The 25,544-nt window shown below is 45.6% G+C and overlaps 1 long non-coding RNA gene across 1 annotated transcript; it reads left to right on the top strand.

The window, feature by feature from the left end:
* The first annotated feature begins 14,569 nt into the window (after positions 1-14,569).
* On the top strand, positions 14,570-20,001 carry LOC121540005. The gene is made up of 3 exons (XR_005995457.2): positions 14,570-15,576; positions 17,700-17,813; positions 18,149-20,001. It is a non-coding gene; the product is annotated as an uncharacterized LOC121540005 (long non-coding RNA).
* Positions 20,002-25,544: the final 5,543 nt, after the last annotated feature.

The raw sequence follows: 25,544 nt of genomic DNA, 5'->3' as shown, positions 1-25,544 counted from the left end.
ACACACAGACACACAGACACACACACAGTCTAGAAGCCCACAAACTAACTACCTCTTATTAAATGTTATGAGATTATTATTATGCCCTAATCTTGAAGGCACACATGTTGGGAAGAATAAAAGCAATGTTATTCTCTCTCTCTCTCTCTCTAATCTCATTTTTAGCCTTCAAGTCAATGAAAATTCCTTTTGATGAGAAGTCTGTGTGGATGGCGTTAGGCTGGGTGTTAGGTGTGAGGCTGAGTGTTAGGCTGAGTGTTAGGTGTTAGGCTGAGTGTTAGGCTGAGTGTTAGGTGTTAGGCTGAGTGTTAGGTTTTAGGCTGAGTGTTAGGCGTTAGGCTGAGTGTTAGCCCTCCTTCCTTTCCTCCTCCACTAACCCCCCTCCTTCCTTTCCTCCTCCACTAACCCCCCTCCTTCCTTTCCTCCCCCACTAACCCCCCTCCTTCCTTTCCTCCCCCACTAACCCCCTCCTTCCTTTCCTCCCCCCACTAACCCCCTCCTTCCTTTCCTCCCCCACTAACCCCCCTCCTTCCTTTCCTCCCCCACTAACCCCCCTCCTTCCTTTCCTCCTCCACTAACCCCCCTCCTTCCTTTCCTCCCCCACTAACCTCCCTCCTTCCTTTCCTCCCCCCACTAACCTCCCTCCTTACTTTCCTCCCCCACTAACCCCACTCCTTCCTTGCCTCCCCCACTAACCCCCCTCCTTCCTTTCCTCCCCCACTAACCTCCCTCCTTCCTTTCCTCCCCCACTAACCTCCCTCCTTACTTTCCTCCCCCACTAACCCCCACCTTCCTTTCCTCCCCCCACTAACCCCCCTCCTTCCCTCCCTCCCCCACTAACCTCCCTCCTTCCTTTCCTCCCCCACTAACCCCACTCCTTCCTTTCCTCCCCCACTAACCCCCCTCCTTCCTTTCCTCCCCCACTAACCTCCCTCCTTCCTTTCCTCCCCCACTAACCCCCCTCCTTCCTTTCCTCCCCCACTATTTTTTATTTTTTATTTCACCTTTATTTAACCAGGTAAGCCAGTTGAGAACAGGTTCTCATTTACAACTGCGACCTGGCCAAGATAAAGCAAAGTAGTGCAATAAAAACAACACAGAGTTACATATGGGGTAAAAAAAAAAACATAAAGTCAGAAATACAACAGAAAATATATATACAGTGTGTGCAAATGTAGCAAGTTATGGAGGTAAGGCAATAAATAGGCTATAGTGCAGAATAATTACAATAGTATTAACACTGGAATGCTAGATGTGCAAGAGATTATGTGCAAATAGAGATACTGGGGTGCAAAAGAGCAAAATAAATAACAATATAGGGATGAGGTAGTTGGGTGGGCTAATTTCAGATGGGCTGTGTACAGGTGCAGTGATCGGTAAGGTGCTCTGACAACTGATGCTTAAAGTTATTGAGGGAGATAAGAGTCTCCAGCTTCAGAGATTTTTGCAATTCGTTCCAGTCATTGGCAGCAGAGAACTGGAAGGAATGGCGGCCAAAGGAGGTGTTGGCTTTGGGAATGACCAGAGAGATATACCTGCTGGAGCGCAGACTACGGGTGGGTGCTGCTATGGTGACCAATGAGCTAAGATAAGGCGGGATTTGCCTAGCAGTGATTTATAGATGGCCTGGAGCCAGTGGGTTTGACGACGAACATGTAGTGAGGACCAGCCAACAAGAGCGTACAGGTCACAGTGGTGGGTAGTGTATGGGGCTTTGGAGACAAAACGGATGGCACTGTGATAGACTACATCCAATTTGCTGAGTAGAGTGTTGGAGGCTATTTTGTAAATGACATCGCCGAAGTCAAGGATCGGTAGGATAGTCAGTTTTACGAGGGCATGTTTGGCAGCATGAGTGAAGGAGGCTTTGTTGCGAAATAGGAAGCCGATTCTAGATTTAACTTTGGATTGGAGATTCTTTATGTGAGTCTGGAAGTTGAGTTTACAGTCTAACCAGACACCTAGATATTTGTAGTTGTCCACATACTCTAGGTCAGACCCGTCGAGAGTGGTGATTCTAGTCGGGTGGGCGGGTGCTAGCAGCGTTCGATTGAAAAGCATGCATTTAGTTTTACTAGTGTTTAAGAGCAGTTGAAGGCTACTGAAGGATTGTTGTATGGCATTGAAGCTCGTTTGGAGGTTTGTTAACACAGTGTCCAATGAAGGGCCAGATGTATACAAAATGGTGTCGTCTGCGTAGAGGTGGATCTGAGAGTCACCAGCAGCAAGAGCGACATCATTGATATACACGGAGAAAAGTGTCGGCCCAAGAATTGAACCCTGTGGCACCCCATAGAGACTGCCATAGGTCCAGACAACAGGCCCTCCGATTTGACACACTGAACTCTATCTGAGAAGTAGTTGGTGAACCAGGCGAGGCAGTCATTTGAGAAACCAAGGCTATTTAGTCTGCCAATAAGAATGCGGTGGTTGACAGAGTCGAAAGCCTTGGCCAGGTCGATAAAGACGGCTGCACAGTACTGTCTATTATCAATCGCGGTTATAATATCGTTTTAGGACCTTGAGCGTGGCTGAAGTGCACCCGTGACCAGCTCGGAAACCGGATTGCATAGCGGAGAAGGTACGGTGGTATTCGAAATGGTCGATGATCTGTTTGTTAACTTGGCTTTCGAATACTTTCGAAAGGCAGGGCAGGATGGATATAGGTCTGTAGCAGTTTGGATCTAGAGTGTCACCCCCTTTGAAGAGGGGGGATGACCGCGGCAGCTTTCCAATCTCTGGGGATCTCAGACGTTATGAAAGAGAGGTTGAACAGACTAGTAATAGGGGTTGCGACAATTTCGGGGCTAGTTTTAGAAAGAAAGGGTCCAGATTGTCTAGCCCAGCTGATTTGTAGGGGGTCCAGATTTTGCAGCGCTTTCAAAACATCAGCTGTCTGAATTTGTGTGAAGGAGAAGCGGGGGAGGCATGGGCAAGTTGCAGCAGAGGGTGCAGAGTTGGTGGCCGGGTTAGTGGTAGCCAGATGGAAAGCATGGCCAGCTGTAGCAAAATGCTTGTTGAAATTCTCGATTATTGTAGATTTATCGGTGGTGATAGTGTTTCCTAGCCTCAGTGCAGTGGGCAGCTGGGAGGAAGTGCTCTTATTCTCCATGGACTTTACAGTGTCCCAAAACTTTTTGGAGTTAGTGCTACAGGATGCAAATTTCTGTTTAAAAAAGTTAGCCTTTGCTTTCCTGACTGCTTGTGTATATTGGTTCCTAACTTCCCTGAAAAGTTGCATATCGCGGGGGCTATTTGATGCTAATGCTGTACGCCACAGGATGTTTTTGTGCTGGTCAAGGGCAGTCAAGTCTGAGGAGAACCAGGGGCTATATCGGTTCTTAGTTCTGTATTTTTTGAATGGGGCATGTTTATTTAAGATTGAGAGGAAATTACTTTTAAGGAACAACCAGGCATCCTCTACTGACGGAATGAGATCTATATCCATCCAGGATACCTGGGCCAGGTCAATTAGGAAGGCCTCTCGCTAAAGTGTTTTAGGGAGCGTTTGACAGTGATGAGGGTGGTCGTTTGACCGCGGACCCGTTACGGACGCAGGCAATAAGGCAGTGATCGCTGAGATCCTGGTTGAAGACAGCTGAGGTGTATTTAGAGGGTATGTTAGTCAGGATGATATCTATGAGGGTACCCATGTTTATGGATTTAGGGTTGTACCTGGTAGGTTCGTTGATAATTTGCGTGAGGTTGAGGGCATCTAGCTTGGATTGTAGGATGGCTGGGGTATTAAGCATATCCCAATTTAGGTCACCAAGCAGTACAAACTCTGAGGATAAATGGGGGCAATCAATTCACATATGGTGTCCAGGGCACAGCTGGGGCTGAGGGGGGTCTGTAGCAAGCGGCAACAGTGAGAGACTTATTTCTGGAAAGGTGGATTTTTAGAAGTAGAAGCTCAAACTGTTTGGGCACAGACCTGGATAGTATGATGGAGCTCTGCAGGCTATCTCTACAGTAGATTGCAACTCCACCCCCTTTGGCAGTTCTATCTAGACGGAAAATGTTATAGTTGGGGATGGAAATTTCAGAATTTTTGGTGGCCTTCCTGAGCCAGGATTCAGACACTGCTAGAACATCAGGGTTGGCAGAGTGTGCTAACGCAGTGAATAACTCAAACTTAGGAAGTAGACTTCTGATATTTATGTGCAAGAAACCAAGACTTTTGCGATTACAGAAGTCATCAAATGATAGCGCCTGGGGAGTAGGAGTGATACTGAGGGCTGCAGGGCCTGGGTTAGCCTCTACATCACCAGAGGAACAGAGGAGGACTAGAATAAGGATACGGCTAAAGGCTTTAAGAACTGGTCTTCTAGTGCGTTGGGTACATAGAATAAAGGGGGCAGATTTCCGGGTGTTATAGAAAAGATTCAGGGCATTATGTACAGACAAGGATATGGAAGGATATGAGTAAAGTGGAGGTAAACCTAAGCGTTGGGTAACAATGAAAGAGATAGTATCTCTAGAGGCATCAATTGAGTCGGTCTCTGAGTGTATGGGGGGAGGGACAAAGGAGCTATCTAAGGCAGGTTTAGCTAGGCTGGGGGGTCTACAGTGATATAGTACAATTAGAAATAACCGAAACAACAATAAACTAACCATGTTTGGGCTGAGGCTAAACATAAACAGGATGTAGTACCGTAAAAAGGAACAGTCCAGCAGATATCAGCTGTATAGCTGAGTTATCATAAGGTCCGGTGGTGAAGCACTTGTGAGTAAGAGGCCACGGATAGCGTGTGCTAGCGGGCCAGGGCTAGCAGATGGATGGAATCTTCGTGGTTAACGCCGTAACCACATCAGACGATTTCGTTGGCAGACCAGTCGTGTAGGATCGGCGGGGCTTCGTGTCAACACTAGGTGGTCCCGTCCGGTTGACAGAGAGGTAGATAGCCGGGAGATGGGCCTAGCTCAGGATGATTAGCCAGACCACAACGTCCGTTTTGTTGTAGCCAGCTGGTAGCGATGAATCCGGAGTTAAAGGTCCAGTGATTCAGTGATTCCGGCGGAAAAACTGATATGATCTGGGTCGATAACGCGCTGTGCAGACTGGCCGAATATCCGGTGATCAATGTCCAATGATTAAAATTAATCCCGCGGAAAAAAATCCAATGTTTTGGGTGAAACACCGCTAGCTGTGGCTAATAGCAAGTAGCTAGTTCAGTAGCTAGTTCAGTTTAGTGAGTAAGAGGCCACGGATAGCGTGTGCTAGCGGGCCAGGGCTAGCCGATGGATGGAATCTTCGTGGTTAACGTCGTAACCACATCAGACGATTTCGTCGGCAGACCAGTCGTGTAGGATCGGCGGGGCTTTGTGTCAACACTAGGTGGTCCCGTCCGGTTGACAGAGAGGTAGATAGCCGGGAGATGGGCCTAGCTCAGGATGATTAGCCAGGCCACAGCGTCCGTTTTGTTGTAGCCAGCTGGTAGCGATGAATCCGGAGTTAAAGGTCCAGTGATTCAGTGATTCCGGCGGAAAAACTGATATGATCTGGGTCGATAACGCGCTGTGCAGACTGGCCGAATATCCGGTGATCAATGTCCAATGATTAAAAAAATCCAATGTTTTGGGTGAAACACCGCTAGCTGTGGCTAATAGCAAGTAGCTAGTTAGCTGGCTAGCTAGTTTCAACTGGAGATTCTAGATTCTAGATAAAGGTAAGTCAAAAATAGAATCCGTTCCACATTGAGTGAGGCGGGTTGCAGGAAAGTATATTTTGTAGAAGGATGAAAAGTCTGATAGGGAAATATGGGTAACTGGGTATTTACAGGCTATTTACAGACACACGACAGAAACAGGACTGCACTACTTCGCCATCTTGGAACCATGTGCCACCCCCCTCCTTCCTTTCCTCCCCCACTAACCTCCCTCCTTCCTTTCCTTCATCCTTCTCTTCATTGCCTGACTGACTGAACGGTGGTCTCCAATCTGACAGGCTTTGTGGCAGTAGTCCCTGCTCTCATAGGGCCCGATTCCGATTTAGGAAATTACGCCTTTCCTACGCACTTCTCAGTAGTTAGTATTCAGACTTACCTTATGAAGCACGCCCCTATCCACATCGACGCGGCCGCAGTGGAGAAGGTGAAGAGCTTCAAATTCCAAGGAATACACATCACTAACCATCTGAAATGGTCCACCCACACAGACAGTGTGGTGAAGAAGGCGCAACAGCGCCTCTTCAACCTCAGGAGGCTGAAAAAATTTGGCTTGGCACCTAAAACCCTCACAAACTTTTACAGATGCATAGATTAAAAAATACTCTTGATGTTGTAGATTATTTAGGCACATTTTAGGGTTAGGAAAGTGTGTTGGATCATTTAAAAAAAAAAGGTTTGGAGAGCCTTTACACACAAAATATATTGATGAATCAAAAAAACATCCTGAAAGTTGTCATAGTCAAGTTAATTCCATAAAATATTGGAAGGTGGTAAAAAGTGTACAATAGGGGTTGAACAATAGTCCTATAAATTTCTACAAATAGGCTACATGTCCTAAATTATTGCACAACGTTAGCCTAACATGATCCACTAATGCTAAAGGAACAACTACAAAGACGTGACAGGGGAAAGATAAACGGAATGGAATGGAATGATGCAAAATGTAGGCTACAAATTGAAGAAAACTAACACTACGGTGACAGTTCTACATGTATGTGGGTATTACTCACGGTGGCTCCCGATAGTGGCTAATATTTAACATGATACAAATTGTAAATTAAAACGGAGAAAAGCCCGGGCATGTAATTAAAACATTCTAAAGCGCATACATGAACTCAGCAGGTTCAGCCCTACAGAAGCCTTTAGCTTGGGTCTCCAAATATCTTCCACGCAAATTATGAGGGCACAAAATTACAATTCAGAATAACGGCAAAGCTATTTATGGTCTACTTTACTGTGGAAAAGGGGCCGCAATACATGTCATGTTGATATGAATTTTAGTTTGCTTCCATATGACTGATTTCACATTCGTCTCCAGGGATCATAAGGAAAAATAATCTAAAACAATTTCTATGCGTATTTACAATCCCCTTCTCCAAACGGATTACTCATTTACCTATCTCTTATCAATAGCTCTTATCAATTTATAAAGTACAGTGCACGGAGAATGCTGTTATTTCTATCGGAAAAAATAAAGGAGATGCTTTTCCCACTTGGAACCGGCAAGTTCGCTCCATCTTATTCCTTGTTTCATCGCTCGTAAAGGTGGTGGAATTATGAGGGAATCAATTCAAGGTCAGAATACGGCATATCTGTAGACACACCTCCACCACCTTCATTTATTAGATCTCCACCCCAAACGAATAGTGGGGGAATAGCGTGCTATTCTCATGCTGAAGTTCAAGGTCAGAATACGCAGAGAGAGAAAAGTGCATAAAAAGGGAACTACATTCTCTATTAACTTGGGTCAGAGACACACACACACACACACACACACACACACACACACACACACACACACACACACACACACACAGACAGACAGACAGACAGAGACACAGACAGACAGACAGACAGACAGACAGAGACACAGACAGACAGACAGACAGACAGACAGACAGACAGAGACACAGACAGACAGACAGACAGACAGACAGACAGACAGACAGACAGACAGACAGACAGAGACACACACATGAAGATGATGACAATAAACCAACCTCTGTTTTCAGGAGTTGCTGCACTGTGTGTGTGCGTGTGCGTGTGCGTGTGTGTGTGTGTGTGTGTCAGCTTTAATAGAGGCTGCTTCAACTGTGATCGCATTAACTTCCCCCCTCCTTTACCACACACGACAGGCTCAGGGATTTGATTGAAGGTTTCATGAATAGACGAGATGTAAGTCGCCCAGAACTCCAGACTTTTCTCTCTCTGCCTGACAATGACACACACACACACACACACACACACACACACACACACACACACACACACACACACACACACACACACACACACACACTCACACTCACACTCACACACACACACACTCACACACAGAATATAAGGCTCTGTCTGTGAGAAGATCCTTTTGAGATCAAAACATGATGGAAAATTAATCTTTCACCCTATGAGCAAAAACTGAACAGTAATACACCAGTAATAATAACCACCGGGTTGTCAAGAGCTACAATCACATCTGCAATCGTTTAATTCCTTTGGCATCAACCTGCCAATATCCTGGTGTCATCATTATTAGTTACTCTGTTTTCTATTCTCCTACCCTGTGACTCTGTCTTCTCGCTCTCTCGCTCTCAGCCAAACAAATGCCAAAGCAAATCTTGTCATAATTAGCACTAGTCCAACTCATTACCGCTCTGCTTAATTAACACACACACACACACTGCTTAATTGCCCTATTAATAGCACTTCCTGAGAGAGCTTGTTTGCAACGCAGTCAGGCAGGCAGGGCAAATGTTTGTTCCCAAATTAGCCGACAAGAAGACAGCTCCATTGTTCAAACAACAGGCTTTGACAGTGAACACAGAGCAGAACAAAACAGGCAGGATTAGTAGTGGATGATAGAGCAGGATTAGTAGTGACACACAGAGCAGGGCAGATAGACGATCATCGCTTCACTGCTTGGCACTGACAGGGAGGAGGGAGGAAGCCACCATCCAGGGATAACAACAGAATGGGTATTCTCTCCATTTGGCAACAGAGAACACAAATAGATCTGGGACCAGGCTACAGTACAATTGAACCCTGTAGACAGACAAACCCTTGACTAACATTACTACTACAATAGAAGCCACGTTACATTCCAGGTAACAAGACAGTGATGTAGCCTGGCCTTGCATGGCTCTTTGTGGTAACTATCAAAGGGAGAGTTGTGCCTGGTACTCCAGGCCGGTAAGAGGGTAGGATCATGATAGGAAAGAGAGGAGGGAAAAGAGGAGGGAAGAGAGGAGGGAAGAAGAGAGAGGAGGGAAGAGGAGAGAGGAGAGGAGGGAAGAGAGGAGGGAAGAGAGGAGGGAAGAGAGGAGGGAAAAGAGGAGAGGAGGGAAGAGAGGAGGGAAAAGAGGAGAGGAGGGAAGAGAGGAGGGAGGAGAGGAGGGAAAATAGGAGAGGAGGGAAGAGAGGAGGGAAGAGAGGAGGGAAAAGAGGAGAGGAGGGAAGAGAGGATGGAAGAGAGGAGGGAAGAGAGGAGGGAAGAGAGGAGGGAAAAGAGGAGGGAAGAGAGGAGGGAAGAGAGGAGGGAAGAGAGAAAGAGAGGATGAAAGAGGAGGGAAGAGAGGAGAGGAGAGAAGAGAAGAGAGGAGAGAGAATGAGAGGATGAAAGAGGGAGGGAAGAGAGGAGGGAAAAGAGGAGGGAAGAGAGGAGGGAAAAGAGGAGGGAAGAGAGGAGGGAAAAGAGGAGGGAAGATAGGAGGGAAGAGAGGAGGGAAGAGAGGAGGGAAGAGAGGAGGGAAAAGAGGAGAGGAGGGAAGAGAGGAGGGAAGAGAGGAGGAGGAGAGGAGGGAAGAGAGGAGGGAAGAGAGGAGGGAAGAGAGGAGGGAAAAGAGGAGAGGAGGGAAGAGAGGAGGGAAAAGAGGAGAGGAGGGAAGAGAGGAGGGAAGAGAGGAGGGAAAAGAGGAGGGAAGAGAGAAAGAGAGGATGAAAGAGGAGGGAAGAGGGAAGAGAGGAGGGAAGAGAGGAGAGAAGAGAAGTGAGGAGAGAGAATGAGAGGATGAAAGAGGGAGGGAAGAGAGGAGGGAAAAGAGGAGGGAAGAGAGGAGGGAAAAGAGGAGGGAAGAGAGGAGGGAAGAGAGGAGGGAAGAGAGGAGGGAAAAGAGGAGAGTAGGGAAGAGAGGAGGGAAAAGAGGAGAGGAGGGAAGAGAGGAGGGAGGAGAGGAGGGAAGAGAGGAGGGAAAAGAGGAGAGAGGAGAGGAGGGAAGAGAGGAGGGAAGAGAGGAGGGAAAAGAGGAGAGGAGAGAAGAGAGGAGGGAAGAGAGGAGGGAAAAGAGGAGGGAGGAGAGGAGGGAAGAGAGGAGGGAAAAGAGGAGAGAGGAGAGGAGGGAAGAGAGGAGGGAAGAGAGGAGGGAAGAGAGGATGAAAGAGGAGGGAAGAGAGGAGGGAAGAGAGGAGAGGAGGGAAGAGAAGAGAGGAGAGAGAATGAGAGGATGAAAGAGGAGGGAAGTGAGGAGAGAAAGAGGGGGGTAAGAGAGGAGGGAAGAGAGGAGGGAAGACATCAAAACTATGAAATAACACATATGGAATCATGTATTAAACAAATCAAAATATATATATTTTTTTATATTCTTCAATGGAGCCACCTTTTGCACACTCTTGGCATTCTCTACAACATATTTGCATACACAATGTGTTATTGCCTTAGCATGTTCGTGTGTGAGAGAATCTTTACTGCAATGTGATGTCTCTTCTTTATTATCAGAGGAGAGCCATGGATCAGAGGATTGAAACATGACAGACAGAACCAAACCAAACGAAAATAAAAGCCTTTCATTAAATATAACATTAATAATGCATGTTGGCTTTCTGTTGCTTTGCCCACATGTGTGAGATTGGCATTAACACAAATGATCTGTCCCCAAGGGCAAAACAGACCGCTGGAGGTGGATAATAAGAATGGGTTGAAGGTCAGAGAAAGATGGAACATTGGAAAGAGACTTTAGCGGAATACTCAACCTGTGTGTAGTAGCCAACTGAAAGGTCACTTATTCTTATTAAGGATTCTTCTGCTTGGTGACGGCCGTGAACATGGCTGTGGGACCCGTCTCGGTTTTGGGGTTAGGGAAGAGTGCAGGGGCCCAAATGGTTGGTGTGTCGGACTAGCAGGAGATGGTGGAGGTTGGTAGCCGTTGTGGGGACATCTGGTGGAAGCAGGGTGTGGTTCCGCCTACGGCCCGACTAGAGTTGTGGGCGTTTGACAAGCAGTGGGTTTGAGCAGTAGTCTTTGTATGACAAGCGGCCAAGGTGCTTAATGGGAAAACCGTTGTTTTTGACATTTTTAGATTGTTTTTTAGTCATTTAGCAGACGCTCTTATCCATACATTATTTTAATTTTTTCATACTGGCCCCCCGTGGGAATCAAACCCACAACCCTGGCGTTGCAAACGCCATGCTCTACCAACTGAGCTACATCCCTGCCGGCCATTCCCTCCCCTACCCTGGGCGACGCTGGGCCAATTGTGCGCCGCCCCATGGGTCTCCCGGTCGCGGCCGGCTACGACAGAGCCTGGATTCGAACCAGGATCTCTAGTGGCACAGCTAGCACCGCGATGCAGCGCCTTAGACCACTGCGCCACTCGGGAGGTGTGTGCTGCTGTGGCTGCTCCTATTCAGAAGAAGAGGCCTTCAGGTGTGGAACCAGTGACTGGTGATGGGGAGGTCTCTGAAGGGGGCAGTAGTGGAAGTGGTGCAGAGAAGGAACCCGGAGATGGTGAGTGTTAGGATGGTTTCCAGGGTTCAGTTGGTCTGGGAGGAGAAGGAACCTGGAGATGGTGAGTGTGAGGATGGTTTCCACGGTTCAGTTGGTCTGGGAAGAGAAGGAACCTGGAGATGGTGAGTGTGAGGATGGTTTCCACAGTTCAGTTGGTCTGGGAGGAGAAGGAACCTGGAGATGGTGAGTGTGAGGATGGTTTCCACGGTTCAGTTGGTCTGGGAAGAGAAGGAACCTGGAGATGGTGAGTGTGAGGATGGTTTCCATGGTTCAGTTGGTCTGGGAGGAGAAGGAACCCGGAGATGGTGAGTGTGAGGATGGTTTCCAGGGTTCAGTTGGTCTGGGAAGAGAAGGAACCCGGAGATGGTGAGTGTGAGGATGGTTTCCAGGGTTCAGTTGGTCTGGGAGGAGAAGGAACCTGGAGATGGTGAGTGTGAGGATGGTTTCCACGGTTCAGTTGGTCTGGGAGGAGAAGGAACCCGGAGATGGTGAGTGTGAGGATGGTTTCCAGGGTTCAGTTGGTCTGGGAAGAGAAGGAACCCGGAGATGGTGAGTTGAGGATGGTTTCCAGGGTTCAGTTGGTCTGGGAGGAGAAGGAACCTGGAGATGGTGAGTGTGAGGATGGTTTCCACGGTTCAGTTGGTCTGGGAGGAGAAGGAACCCGAAGATGGTGAGTGTGAGGATGGTTTCCAGGGTTCAGTTGGTCTGGGAAGAGAAGGAACCCGGAGATGGTGAGTGTGAGGATGGTTTCCAGGGTTCAGTTGGTCTGGGAGGAGAAGGAACCTGGAGATGGTGAGTGTGAGGATGGTTTCCACGGTTCAGTTGGTCTGGGAGGAGAAGGAACCCGGAGATGGTGAGTGTGAGGATGGTTTCCAGGGTTCAGTTGGTCTGGGAGGAGAAGGAACCTGGAGATGGTGAGTGTGAGGATGGTTTCCACGGTTCAGTTGGTCTGGGAGGAGAAGGAACCCGGAGATGGTGAGTGTGAGGATGGTTTCCAGGGTTCAGTTGGTCTGGGAATGGAAGAGACCAGTCCTGAGAGCAGTGATGCTGATGGAGAGAATATTGAAGGTGATGGCGAGCGGGGGGAGTGCGCTGCAAGGTGGCTGCCTCCTACGGATGCCCCTTAGTTATTAGCATGTTAGCATCATGCAACACCTTAGCGTGTTAGCATCATGCAACACCTTAGCGTGTTAGCATCATGCAACACCTTAGCATGTTCTGCGTGCATTGGGGGCCGCTAAGGTGTCTTGATGGTGATGTAGGACGTGACGCTAGAAAGGTCACAGAAAGGTCAACAACAATGGACGGTGCAGGGCCGAGGGTCGGGGCTCAGTGTGGGGAGGACCATGGCTGTGGGATGGAGATTGGAGATGGGGTCCTGGCTGTAGGAGAGGTGAGCGAACATAGGAGGCTCTGTCCTGTTAGGTGGGGCGGAAGGCCGTGGGTGGAGGCTCTGTCCAATCTCGGTGGGGTGGAAGGCTGTGGGTGAAGGCTCTGTCCAATCTCGGTGGGGCGGAAGGCCATGGGTGGAGGCTCTGTCCAATATCAGCATTGGGAAGCCATGCAATGGCTGTGAGGATGACGTGGGAGCAGTGATGTAGGCAAATCACTAAACCTCAAGTCCGAGTCTGAATCCTGTACACATTGAGTCGAGTACCAAGTAATTTGGTAATATAATAGCTATTTAACATTAGCTGTTGTAGCCGGCATGTTGTATTATACAAGAAAGAGAGACTTCCTGACAGCAAAATCACTACTGTTCCAAAGTCAGAATCACCACTGGTCGGGTCCGAATCAAGTCGCTGTGCGGAGTCTGGTCCCAACTGCTAGAGAGGGCCCGACTAGTGGAGGCTCAGCCCCGTCCTGGGGTGGGCGAAGCACGTGTGGGGAGGCCGTGTGATGGCTGTTCGCTGGGATCAGGAAAGCTCAGTTCAGTCTGGGCAGGCTGCGAGAAGAGAAACTGGAGGTGCAGAGTGCAGGGAAGCAGAAAGGAGGTCCAGGGTTTAGTCCAGGCAAGGTGACAGAGCTCCAGGAGGAGCTGGCCAAGTTGAACTGGCCAAATTGTACTTGGTGAATAAGCTCGACCTGGTTGGAGTGTTTTCTCATATGGTTGGAGTGTGCACTAGAGTGGAGCAGATTTGAGTGGTGGTTTAGCACAGAGGAGGCGGAATGAGCCGGAGGGAGGGGAAAGGGCGAGAAGGAAGGAAGGCCTAGCCCCCGGTCCTGGACTAAGGTTCTGCTGAACCCCCCTTTTTCTGGAAGGGTGATAGTGGCCACGAAGGGGAGAGGAGACGCCAAGAAGGGGAGAGGAGACACCATGAAGGGGAGAGGAGACGCCAAGAAGGGGAGAGGAGACACCATGAAGGGGAGAGGAGACGCCAAGAAGGGGAGAGGAGACGCCATGAAGGGGAGAGGAGACGCCAAGAAGGGGAGAGGAGACGCCATGAAGGGGAGAGGAGACGCCATGAAGGGGAGAGGAGACGCCAAGAAGGGGAGAGGAGACGCCAAGAAGGGGAGAGGAGACGCCATGAAGGGGAGAGGAGACGCCATGAAGGGGAGAGGAGACGCCAAGAAGGGGAGAGGAGACGCCATGAAGGGGAGAGGAGACGCCAAGAAGGGGAGAGGAGACGCCATGAAGGGGAGAGGAGACGCCAAGAAGGGGAGAGGAGACGCCAAGAAGGGGAGAGGAGACGCCATGAAGGGGAGAGGAGACGCCAAGAAGGGGAGAGGAGACGCCATGAAGGGGAGAGGAGACGCCAAGAAGGGGAGAGGAGACGCCAAGAAGGGGAGAGGAGACGCCATGAAGGGGAGAGGAGACGCCAAGAAGGGGAGAGGAGACGCCAAGAAGGGGAGAGGAGACGCCATGAAGGGGAGAGGAGACGCCAAGAAGGGGAGAGGAGACGCCATGAAGGGGAGAGGAGACGCCATGAAGGGGAGAGGAGACGCCATGAAGGGGAGAGGAGACGCCAAGAAGGGGAGAGGAGACGCCAAGAAGGGGAGAGGAGACGCCATGAAGGGGAGAAGAGACGCCAAGAAGGGGAGAGGAGACGCCAAGAAGGGGAGAGGAGACGCCAAGAAGGGGAGAGGAGACGCCATGAAGGGGAGAGGAGACGCCAAGAAGGGGAGAGGAGACGCCAAGAAGGGGAGAGGAGACGCCAAGAAGGGGAGAGGAGACGCCATGAAGGGGAGAGGAGACGCCAAGAAGGGGAGAGGAGACGCCAAGAAGGGGAGAGCTGGTAGCAGCGTGGGATAGTCCCAACCAATGGTGGTCCGAGCCGGCCGAGAGATGGTCAATGGATCAGAATGAACTGAGAGATGCTCAATGAATCAGAATGAACTGAGAGATGCTCAATGGATCAGAATGAACTGAGAGATGCTCAATGGATCAGAATGAACTGAGAGATGGTCAATGGATCAGAATGAACTGAGAGATGGTCAATGGATCAGAATGAACTGAGAGATGGTCAATGGATCAGAATGAACTGAGAGATGGTCAATGGATCAGAATGAACTGAGAGATGCTCAATGAATCAGAATGAACTGAGAGATGCTCAATGGATCAGAATGAACTGAGAGATGGTCAATGGATCAGAATGAACTGAGAGATGGTCAATGGATCAGAATGAACTGAGAGATGGTCAATGGATCAGAATGAACTGAGAGATGCTCAATGGATCAGAATGAACTGAGAGATGCTCAATGGACAGAATGAACTGAGAGATGCTCAATGGATCAGAATGAACTGAGAGATGCTCAATGGATCAGAATGAACTGAGAGATGGTCAATGGGATCAGAATGAACTGAGAGATGCTCAATGGATCAGAATGAACTGAGAGATGCTCAATGGATCAGAATGAACTGAGAGATGGTCAATGGATCAGAATGAACTGAGAGATGGTCAATGGATCAGAATGAACTGAGAGATGCTCAATGGATCAGAATGAACTGAGAGATGGTCAATGGATCAGAATGAACTGAGAGATGGTCAATGGATCAGAATGAACTGAGAGATGGTCAATGGATCAGAATGAACTGAGAGATGGTCAATGGATCAGAATGAACTGAGAGATGGTCAATGGATCAGAATGAACTGCAGTACGGCCTGTTTGTTCGGCAGAACTACAAAAGAGTGAAGAAGGATGCCGTTTAAATACTGTGAAGGTGGTTGATGAAGCAATTGGATTCAGGTGAGTGAGGCGGGCTTGGTATTTGGTATTTTATTAGGATCGCCCATCAGCTGTTGCGAAAGCAGCAGCTACTCTTCCTGGGGTCCAGCACAGAACATGAAACATGAGATAATACAGAACATTAATTGACAAGAACAGCTCAAGGACAGAACTAAATACATTTAAAAATGGCACAAATAGCCTACATATCAATACATACACACAAACTATCTAGGTCAAATAGGGGAGAGGCGTTGTGCCGTGAGGTGTTGCTTTATCTGTTTATTTAAAACCAGGTTTGCAATATGAGATGGAAGAGAGTTCCATGCAATAATGGCTCTATGTAATACTGTACACGTTCTTGAATTTGTTCTGGATCTGGGGACTGTGAAAAGACCCCTGGTGGCATGTCTTGTGGGGTAAGTGTGCCTGTCAGAGCCGTGTGTAAATTGACTATGCAAACTATTTGGAATGTTCAACACATTCATGTTTCTCATAAAAAGAAGTGATGTAGTCAGTCTCTCCTCAACTCTTAGCCAAGAGATACTGGCGTGCGTAGTATTAATATTAGCCCTCTGATTACAATGAAGAGCAAGACGTGGTGCTCTGTTCTGGGCTAGCTGCAGTTTCAGGGCTTGTGGCTAATGAAGATATGAAGGGACATGAAACAAGCTAAAGTTCTACCTCTGTATAAGAAGGGGATAAAGTCTGACCCTGGGAATTATAGGCCTGCATCTATCCTCAGTATAACATCAAAGATCCTGGAGAGAGTTGTACATGAGCAAATGTATGGTACTGCTTGACCTACAGAATGCCTTTGATACAGTTAACCACTGTCTCCTAATTTCCAAACTGGAGGCACTGGGGTTAAGCAGTATCCCTCTAGGCTGAGTAAATTCCTACTTGTCAGGCAGGGAGCAAGTGGTAGAGGTTAATGGGTCACTGTCTCAGGCAAAACCAATGAGTTGAGGCGTTCCGCAGGGAAGCGTGCTTGGGCCTCTACTGTTTGTATATTAACGATATGAAAGATGCTTGTTCTTGCTATCTTTTCCTTTATGCGGATGATTCTACACTTCTGGTGTCTCATAAAAGTAAAACTATGTTGGAGAGCATACTTAGCACACAGCTTACTAACATTAGCAAATGGCTTGGAGATAATAAGCTATCTCTGCACTTAGGTAAAACTGAGGCAATTCTTTTTGGGGGTGAGGTGCTGACTACTAACGCCTCTGTTAGCTACCTGGGATGCATCCTTGATGGAAGCTTGGGAGGTGTGAGCATGGCCACTAAAGTGCTAGGGAAGGTTAAGGCCAGGACTACGTTTTTGACTAGAAAGTCCAAGCTGCTTGATTAGGACTCCATTAAAGTGCTAGCCACTGCCCTCATGCCATTTTGACTATGCTAGTACTTCCTGGTTTGGGGGCTTATCTAAGCTTATGAAGGGGAAGCTCCAGATAACACCGTATAAGCTGATCAGGGCAATATTGAAGGTGAGTCCACATACTCACATAGGCAGGAGCTGCTTTCAGGAACTCAACTGGCTACCTGTTGAGGCTGAGGGTATCCCATTAGACTGTGTTTGGTTTACAGGAGTATTTATGGTTCTGCGCCAGGATATCTGATTACGTTCCCCGTGTTAGGGATGCACACAATCATAGCACCAGAACAGGCGTTGCTAATGTGCGCTTATACAGGTTCAGGAGTAATGCTGGGAAAGGTACTTTCTTGTGTACTGGAGCCTCAGAGTGGAATGAGTTGCCTCTGCCCATAGAAACGACATCCTCTCTAGGCAGCTTTAACCTCTTCAGCCCGAGGTTCCCCATGTACATTTTACATATTTAGCAGATGCTCTTATCCAGAGCGACTTACAGTTAGTGAGTGCGTACATTTTTCATACTGCTGCATTACGCACGGTTACGCAGAGCGCACAACAGCACTTGAATTTCGGTGGGAAAACGCAAAGTTTATAAAAATATGGCAGGCTCTAGTAACAAATATACAGTTACAATGGAAGGTACAATCTATCTGCAATATTAAGCTGATCTACCCCCTAATATATATATATATATATATATATATATATATATATATATATATATATATATATACAGTTACAGTTACAGAGGCGTTATTAATTGTAACAGATTCCCATTGACTCTGAATCGGACGATGAGGACCTGCTTAGACCGGACGAACCAGACCCCAACGAACGAGAACGAAGGTTATCGTGTCCAGGGCCCTACTCAAGCATCAGAAGAGTATGTAATCCCATTGTTATTTATTACTTCTAATACTACTATTGCTAATTTATTGTATGAGTAAAAAAACATACATTTTCTAAAATATCTATTTGAGTAACTGAAGCTCAACGTAAGTTAGCGCTAGCTTAGCTTAGCGGCCCACACGCAAGTTTACTTACAATAGAACGCTATGTGTATTATTTATTGTCACTGAATTTTCACTTTAGTCAACATTCTCATAGTTCTAACTATTTATTTTATATATCTGACTGTTTTTAGTCAGATTTGTCAATGAATGGATACAAGCGTGTTTTAGTCATGATTTTCTTTTCTCTTTTGTCTTGTTTGTACAGTGAAGATGATTATAGGGGTGATGAGCCACAGCCAGAGCATCTGCCTCCTCAGGCACAGCTTCCCCTTCCTCAGGCAGAGCCTCCTCTTCCACAGCCTGGCCGCATGTCTAGACAACGCACTTCTGCTCCCCTCCCTCGGCCACGGTCTTCATCGGACACTGAGTCCCCTGTAAAGAGCCCTCAACCCAAAAGAAAAGGGAAAAGCTTTGTCAAAGTCAGCGCATCCAAGTAAGCGTGGTGGAGGGAGGCCTGCCACTCCAAGAGTCGGGGAGGAAGAAGAGGAAGAAGAGGAAGAAGAAGATAGGTGGCATAATAGAGAAGAGAATGTTGGACGACCCAATCCGGTTTATTCCCACCAGAGTCCCAGGCCCCACAATCGACACCACTGCGTCATGATCTCCCCTTTCACTCTTTCAACTGTTTTTTTAGCACTTCGGTTGTCCGCACAAAAATAAGCAACACTAATGCAAAATGCTGCCAAAAGACTGCAGTCCGGACTGGAATTCGCTTGGATACCACTAACGATGAGAGAGTTTTACATTTTTCCTGGCAATTCTGCTATACTCAGGGCTTTTCTCTGTACACGAGAGGGGCACCTACTGGAGGAAGGAATGGCCATATAATTTCTGCTTCCCTGGAGACACTAGGTCACTGCACTTGAGCAAACCAGAAGACGATGAAGCCAACAACACTAAAAAAAAAAGGCACTGCAGAATATGATAGACTTTTCGAGATCAAGCCCCATGTACAATGAGCTTACCCAATGCCTGCAAATCACATTTTCCAGCCATACCATAACATCTCAATAGACGAAAGGATGGTGGCATCCAAGGCGAGAATAAGTATGCAGCAATACATGAAAGCAAAGCCCACTAAGTGGGGGTATAAATTATTGGTACTGGCTGACTCTCACACTGCTAATACGTGGACTTTTTTTTGGTTAATGAAGGCGAGAGTGTGTTCACACCAGACCAGGGACTAAAAGCTACACTTCAGTTATGGACTTGATGCCATTCCCTCTACTTGGTGGGGGATATACACTTTTTGTAGACCATTTCTATTCTAGCCCTGCCCCTTTTTTGAGGAACTACGTAGAAGAAAGACTGGTGGGACAATTAAAACAAACAGGATTTTGTTTCCCACAAACCAAAAGGAAAAGCCAGAAAAAGCAGAAAAGGGGGAGATTTGCAGTGGAAAAAGGAAATGTATTATTTGTAAAAATGGATGGACACACGTGAAGGATTTAGTGGACAAACTGTCAAAAGGAAGGTGAAAGAGGGTGGTGTATGGCAGACTAAAACTGTGCCCGTCCCAGATGCGGTAGCCGACTACAACCGGAGCGGAGGGTGGAGTGGATTTATCCGACGCATTGATTGGATACTACAGTGTTCACCACAAGACGATGAAATGGTATATGGCTTTTCTTTTTCATTTTGTTGATATTGCTGTTGTAAATAGTTTCCTACTTCACAAAGAACTCCATAAGAACAACCCCACTAAGCCGTACACACAGAAGAAGTTCAGGGAAAAAGCTACTCACAGAAATGGCGAGCTTTGCTAAACAGTCTGAACCACAACCTCCACCACGACCACCACCAACATCCTGCATGCCAGAATACTATGGTGACGGTGCCAGCAAAGACAGGAAGAACTGTAGGAGATGTCTGGATGTTGGCATCCCCAAAGTGAAAACCCCTGTGTACTGCAGGAAGTGCCAAGTCCCTTTGTTCCTTACATCAAAGCGTAACTGTTTCAAGGATTGGCACGACAGCAAGTTTTAGGGTAAAAAGGGGTCTACATTTTGTGTGACAACCCCCCAAGGACACCATATCATTGTTTATAGTTTTGGGATGTGTGGACTTTTTGTTTTTACATTTGTTGTTTTATAGTTTCTAATAAATCTGCTCAGTTTGGAGTCAAACTGAGCAGAAAGTTTGACTCCAAACTGAGCAGATTTATTAGAAACTATAAAACAACAAATGTAAAAACAAAAAGTCCACACATCCCAAAACTATAAACAATGATATGGTTTATTTTAATGGGAAACGCGTATAGAGGTCTGGGAGAACATTGGAAACAACATCAAAACAGTTGTATTTTGATGGAATGTACACATACAGTGATATGTTAGTGAAATTAAATGACTTTTGCTGGCACTGATGGTGCCCAAATCTACCCAAATGTCTCCATTTGGTAATCCGCCTAAACATACTTCAACTAAAACCCCGACAACTTTGGTTTACTTTACTGTATTGGCCTCAAACTTCACATAAGTACTCATCAGATATTGGGCTGATATATGGTCCCATAGTGTTTAGGGGCTGCAGGTCCAATAAAGCATTCCCTATAAAACCTGAAGTTACTTTCAGGCGGAATCAAAACCTCCCAATTGATGCTGTGTTCTAGCTTCATGTACTCTGTCACAGTAATACCCACATTAATTATTTCACTTCAAGATACATCTCACACGTGTTACCGTTACTTTTGCTACCAAGATTATGTTTATAGCCCTTGTCGTTTTGGAGATATACTCTATTCAATTTGGGCGTGCATTTTCGAGCCAGGTGCCTAGTGATGAAGAGGTTAAAAAAATAAAGTAAAAAACTGTTTGATAAAAATTAAATCTGTTCTGTGCCCATTTGAATGTACCCTACGATGTAACTGCAACGATGAGATAGATGTTCTTCTTCTTTGTTTTTATGTTGTATTATCTCGCTGTCATACCGTGTTCAACCGTGTTGGATCTCGACTAGCCATCTTGTTTCCAGAGGACCACAATGGAAATAACTCCCAGACTTTATTGTGTGTTATCCTCCATGATTTTACTCCTGTGCATGTACACAGCTGTCCGGGTGGCTGGTCTCAGACGATCCCGCAGGTGAGGAAGCCGGATGTGGAGGTCCTGGGCTGGCGTGGTTACGTGGTCTGCGGTTGTGAGGCCGGTTGGACGTACTGCAAAAATTCTCTAAAACAACGTTGGAGGCTCTGGTGGTCATTCCTGCGGTCAGCATGTCAATTACATGCTCCCTCAAAACTTGAGACATCTGTGGCATTGTGTTCTGTGACAAAACTGTGCATTTTAGAGTGGCCTTTTATTGTCCCCAGCACAAGATGCACCTGTGTAATGATCATGCTGTTTAATCATCTTCTTGATATGCCACACCTGTCAGGTTGATCGATTATCTTGGCAAAGGAGAAATGCTCACTAACAGGGATGTAAACACATTTGTGCACAACATTTGAGAGAAATAAGCAGTTTGTGTGAATGGAAAATGTCTGGGATCTTTTATTTCAGCTCATGAAACATGGGACCAACACTTTACATGTTGCGTTTATATTTTTGTTCAGTGTATAATCTATTTTGAACTGTAGTTTAATGTGATAATGACTCATTCAAATCTTTAATCTGTAATCCTTTTTTTACGCAATTTAGTTTGAAACCAAAAGGGGGCAGGAATAGAGGAACTGGAAGAGGGGGAAATTGAAAGCTGACATCATCGTAATAATGCAGAATTACAGCATGTCCTACAACACACAGACAGTTTATTTATTTAAAAGAGATGTTTTATGTTTCTGGACGGTACACCCCATGTTGCCTTGTTGCATCCCAAATGGCAGCCAATTGCCTGTGGTGCACTACTTTTGACCAATCACCATAGTGTCCTTTTTTCCTTCTAGAAATTACATATATATATTTTGATTCAATTTACTGCAAATAATTATTACAGTATTTTACTGTTAGTTTTGTGGTATAATAAAGAAAAAACAGTTAGTGTGTCTGTGGATGTGCCTAATAAATCTATCTGCTGCAGTCAAATGACTTAAACTCTCACTGTCAAAAGTGTGTAATCGGATTATGAATGGGTGTCACAGAGCTGGCAACACAGATTAGCCAATAATAAATCAACACAAGGGGTGGATTTGATTTTGCTGAGTTGCTGGGTCACAGATCTACGCCTCGTGACGTGACGTGAACGGGCAAAAACGGTGAGGGAAGAACGCCCTTCTAAATAATCGAACAGTAATCTGTGCCACTCGTTCATGGTGCATCGTCCAGAAAACATAAAACATCCTCTTTTCCATAAAATATATGTTTGAATTTTCAAACTTGTTTTCATTGGGAAGACAGATAAAGCGTTTTTATCAAAAGCAATCACTTTTGCATGTGAAAACACCGAATCTCAATGCTCCTACATCACTTTTGTTGTGAGCCGACTTCGCCGTGGGCTTTGAACGAGGCACCTGGCTCACGCCCGAGAGGCAGCATTGTTCCAAAACCAATGCAGTCAACTTACACCTGGTGCAAAACACGCTTACCCCCGGCCAGATTAATTGAATCCCCTCAAGGACAGAGATTGGTCCAGAGTCAACAAAGCCCTGCCAGTGATTGGTTCACATCCAATATGACACAGACAGGCCAAGATATTTGTTTTCCACTGAAATGGAGATAATAGAAAATTAAGAGAATCAACTTTAATCATGACTAATGTGACGGGTTGACTCTTTGTAGGGTTTGTTAATTAATACAGTCAACTTTAATCATGACTAATGTGACGGGTTGACTCTGTAGAGTTTGTTGATTAATACAGTCAACTTTAATCATAACTAATGTGACGGGTTGACCTTTGTAGGGTTTGTTAATTAATACAGTCAACTTTAATCATGACTAATGTGACGGGTTGACTCTGTAGAGTTTGTTGATTAATACAGTCAACTTTAATCATAACTAATGTGACGGGTTGACTCTTTGTAGGGTTTGTTAATTAATACAGTCAACTTTAATCATGACTAATGTGACGGGTTGACTCTGTAGAGTTTGTTGATTAATACAGTCAACTTTAATCATAACTAATGTGACGGGTTGACTCTTTGTAGGGTTTGTTAATTAATACAGTCAACTTTAATCATGACTAATGTGACGGGTTGACTCTGTAGAGTTTGTTGATTAATACAGTCAACTTTAATCATAACTAATGTGACGGGTTGACTCTTTGTAGGGTTTGTTAATTAATACAGTCAACTTTAATCACGACTAATGTGACGGGTTGACTCTGTAGAGTTTGTTGATTAATACAGTCAACTTTAATCATAACTAATGTGACGGGTTGACTCTTTGTAGGGTTTGTTAATTAATACAGTCAACTTTAATCATGACTAATGTGACGGGTTGACTCTGTAGAGTTTGTTGATTAATACAGTCAACTTTAATCATAACTAATGTGACGGGTTGACTCTTTGTAGGGTTTGTTAATTAATACAGTCAACTTTAATCATGACTAATGTGACGGGTTGACTCTGTAGAGTTTGTTGATTAATACAGTCAACTTTAATCATAACTAATGTGACGGGTTGACTCTTTGTAGGGTTTGTTAATTAATACAGTCAACTTTAATCATGACTAATGTGACGGGTTGACTCTTTGTAGGGTTTGTTAATTAATACAGTCAACTTTAATCATGACTAATGTGACGGGTTGACTCTTTGTAGGGTTTGTTAATTAATACAGTCAACTTTAATCATGACTAATGTGACGGGTTGACTCTTTGTAGGGTTTGTTAATTAATACAGTCAACTTTAATCATGACTAATGTGACGGGTTGACTCTGTAGAGTTTGTTGATTAATACAGTCAACTTTAATCATGACTAATGTGACGGGTTGACTCTGTAGAGTTTGTTGATTAATACAGTCAACTTTAATCATAACTAATGTGACGGGTTGACTCTTTGTAGGGTTTGTTAATTAATACAGTCAACTTTAATCATGACTAATGTGACGGGTTGACTCTGTAGAGTTTGTTGATTAATACAGTCAACTTTAATCATAACTAATGTGACGGGTTGACTCTTTGTAGGGTTTGTTAATTAATACAGTCAACTTTAATCATGACTAATGTGACGGGTTGACTCTGTAGAGTTTGTTGATTAATACAGTCAACTTTAATCATAACTAATGTGACGGGTTGACTCTTTGTAGGGTTTGTTAATTAATACAGTCAACTTTAATCATGACTAATGTGACGGGTTAACTCTGTAGAGTTTGTTGATTAATACAGTCAACTTTAATCATGACTAATGTAACGGGTTGACTCTGTAGAGTTTGTTAATTATACAGTCAACTTTAATCATAACTAATGTGACGGGTTGACTCTTTGTAGAGTTTGTTAATTAATACAGTAATCTATCATCTTTCTATCTCAACCCCCCCCCAAAAAAAACAACAACATCAGATAATCAGACAAACATCTGCAGTAAACATCCTGGTTGTTGCTGTTCTCAATCAAAACAGATTGATTTGTCCAAATTGATTATAGTAGAATGTGCCTACGGACAGAATCCCAGTGGATGGAGACATTGAGCAGCGAGGGCGAAACATGAGTCAGTCTGTTTCCAATGACCTCGGTGTGATGATTCATAGAGTGCTGCCTGCATGAGAGTTATGGATGACAATTAGCAATTAGAGCTCATCTCATTACAGAGAGAGAGAGAGAGAGAGAGAACGGTATAGAGGCTACGTGACTTTCTCGTCTCTATAATATTTGTCGCTGTCTCTGCTCTGGTTTTAGTCTCTGAGTGTACAACTCTTTATTCTATGAATCAATCAAATGAATGTATAAAGCCCTTTTTACCTCAGCAGTTGTCACAAAGTGCTCATACAGAAATCCAGCCCTAAAACCCCAGAGAGCAAGCGATGCAGATGTAGAAGAACAGTCAGCTCGCTGTCACTGCTCTGTACAGTAAGCTTTACAAATCACCCTCCCATGGTGGGTCTGGCAGGAAGCTGTACATAGAACCCTCCTAATGATGCAGTGGGTCTGGCAGGAAGCTGCATGTTGTCTACAATATCTAGTTTCCCCCCTCCCCTCCCCTCCCCTGCTAACCCAGCTGGCAGCAGAGACTCTATAGGGTGCTGGCTGGTTTTTGTCTTGTGATGAGTTGTGCATCTACAGTGAGGGGAAAAAGTATTTGATCCCCTAATGATTTTGTACGTTTGCCCACTGACAAAGACATGATCAGTCTATAATTTTAATGGTAGGTTTATTTGAACAGTAAGAGACAGAATAACAACAACAAAATCCAGAAAAACGCATGTGAAAAATGTTATAAATTGATTTGCATTTTAATGAGGGAAACAAGTATTTGACCCCTCTGCAAAACATGACTTAGTACTTGGTGGCAAAACCCTTGTTGGCAATCACAGAGGTCAGATGTTTCTTGTAGTTGGCCACCAGGTTTGCACACATCTCAGGAGGGATTTTGTTCCACTCCACTTTGCAGATCTTCTCCAAGTCATTAAGGTTTTGAGGCTGACGTATGGCAACTCGAACCTTCAGCTCCCTCCACAGATTTTCTATGGGATTAAGGTCTGGAGACTGGCTAGGCCACTCCAGGACCTTA

The sequence above is a fragment of the Coregonus clupeaformis genome, chromosome 26 (genome assembly GCF_020615455.1).
Source record: "Coregonus clupeaformis isolate EN_2021a chromosome 26, ASM2061545v1, whole genome shotgun sequence".
Classification (NCBI taxonomy): Eukaryota; Metazoa; Chordata; class Actinopteri; order Salmoniformes; family Salmonidae; genus Coregonus; species Coregonus clupeaformis.
This window is presented reverse-complemented; position numbering and strand designations above follow the sequence as displayed.